Source organism: Corapipo altera, unplaced genomic scaffold (genome assembly GCF_003945725.1).
Source record: "Corapipo altera isolate COAL_440 unplaced genomic scaffold, ASM394572v1 57252, whole genome shotgun sequence".
In the NCBI taxonomy this organism is placed as follows: Eukaryota; Metazoa; Chordata; class Aves; order Passeriformes; family Pipridae; genus Corapipo; species Corapipo altera.
Genome location: NW_020889431.1, coordinates 1 through 2,155, shown reverse-complemented (window position 1 = coordinate 2,155; position 2,155 = coordinate 1). Strand labels below are relative to the sequence as shown.

At 61.1% G+C, this 2,155-nt stretch overlaps 1 long non-coding RNA gene across 1 annotated transcript; it reads left to right on the top strand.

Moving 5' to 3' along the window:
* Positions 1-276: 276 nt before the first annotated feature.
* LOC113942212 lies at positions 277-2,139 on the top strand. Its single transcript, XR_003525868.1, has 5 exons — positions 277-710; positions 829-849; positions 1,575-1,610; positions 1,729-1,764; positions 2,044-2,139. It is a non-coding gene; the product is annotated as an uncharacterized LOC113942212 (long non-coding RNA).
* The last annotated feature ends 16 nt before the right edge of the window (positions 2,140-2,155 follow it).

Sequence of the window (2,155 nt, the reverse complement as noted above, 5' to 3'; positions counted from 1 at the left end):
GCCAAGGTGAGGCCCCCATGCCACGGCCATGGGCTCAGGGATGGCCCTCTTCCCAATCCAGGGGTTCCCCAAGCACTCCCAGCCCCTGGCCAGGCCACTTTCTTCTGGTCACAATTCCCTTTCTCCTTCCCCTTCCCACAATTCAACTCCTGCTGCTGCAGCTCCGCTTCCTCACGGGATGCTTGTACCCGACTCCGTCCTGGTACAGTCCCAATGCTTCCTGCTCTTTCTGACCCCAAATCCCACCTTTCTGGGCCTTGTCATCGCATCCTCTTGGTCCTCTGGGGCATCTCCCCACCATCTCCTCTCTTTCCCAGCCAAGGCAAATGCCCAACCCAAACTGGGTGGAACTGGGCCAAGCCCCACTTGAGTCCAAGGAGGACAAACAGGCCCAAGTTCCACACTGGGCTCAAGTGGCACAAGGCCTGACCAGGCTGAAGTGGCACCAACTGGGAAATGCCCTGCCATGGCCCATTCCCAGGGCCTTTCCTGCAGGCTTTGCCCTCAATGCCTTGCCTTTCCCCCTGCACTGGTGTCCCCAACTTGCCTGGGAGCCGCAATCCCAAAGAGCCTTGCTCAGCCCGGGGGGCAGACGGGACTGGAGGGGGTGGGGACACCCGTGTCCCCCCCAGCCCCACAAGGCCAACCCCAACCAAGCCTTTGCTCTCCTCCTGCAGCCCATTCAGGCCTGAGGCGTCCAATGTGGGGAGGTAAGTCTGGGAGTTGGGGGGCACCCAGTGTGGGAACTGGGGGGCACTTTGGGCCCCCCATACCATTCTGCACTGGGGACACTCCAGTGACCAGTGATGTCTCCTTGTCTCTCTACAGGGAGGTGTGATCGGCGGCCCGGTGGGTACCAGGGCCTGTGCTGGGCCCAGACCCTCCCCTCTGGTGGCCACCACCCTCCAGGGCATCCCAGTGCTCCCCAGTCCACCCCAGTGTGCACCGGGGAGGCCCCTTCCTCAGGGCCCCCACTCTATTCCCACACACCCCAGTCCACCCCACCACACACCCACAGGGCATCAGTCCCACACCATTTCTTCTCTTCTTTCTCCTCTAATCCTTTCCCTTTCCCATTGCCCATGACACTTGTGTCCAGAAATCCCCTTCCTTGACCCCCCAGTCACAAAGCCCATCCCAATCCCTTCCAGTTTTCTCCCTTTCCCCATTTCTCCTGCTCCCACCCCTGCCTTGCTTCATTCCCTGTGTCCCCTCCACTGGAATCCCTTCCTCCTGCCCCGCATGCCCCACAATCCCATCCCTTCCACACCCCAATGCCCATCCTCTGGAGTCCCCAATTCCCCCCACTTCACTCTCTTTGGGTCCCCTCCTCCTCCCCCCTCCTCCCTGCAGGCCCTGAATTCCCCTGGCTCTCCTTGTCTCCATCCCCACCCTGGGCCCTGCAGGAACAGGGATCCCGGGGGAAATTGGGTGCAGTGGGGTTGGAGGGAGCAGAAGGGATTTTCCCCCTCAGACCAGGGCCAACCATGGGCTGGGGGAGCTGGGGACACCTGTGTCCCTCCCCCAGCCCCACAGGGGCCAATCCTGCTTAAACTTTTGCTCTCCTTCCCCAGCCAATCTCGGGACAAGGAGGAGGTGGATGTGTTGGGGTAAGTCCTGGAGTTGAGATGTCCCACGTGTGGGAAATGGGGGCAAATGTAGTACCCCCATCCCTCCTGGGCCTGGGGACACCCCAGTGACCAGTGACACCTCACGCTCTCTCTCCAGGGAGCCATGGATATCCATTGAGTGAAGAGGTCTGAGGTGGGTACCCCGAGTTCTGCTGGGCCCAGACCCTCCCCCCTCATGGCCACAACCCTCTCTGGCATCCCAGTGTGTCCCAGTCCAGCCCAGTGTGTCCCAGTACATCCCAGTGCGTCCCATTACAACCCAGTGTGTCCCGTTCCACCCCAGTGTGTGCTACTATATCCCAGTGTGTCCCAGTAGAGCCCTGCATGCCCCAGTCCAGTCCAGGTTGTCTCAGTCCAGCCCAGTTTGCCCCAGTACATCTTAGTGTGTCTCTAACCCTGCCTTTGTCCCCAGCTCCCCGTGGCTGACCAGGTGGAGCTGATGCTCCAGTGACGCTCGGCTGCCTCTCTGCGTGTCCGGGTGAGAAATATCGGAGGGTTCTCAGCCCCCCAAAGGAACCTGGCAG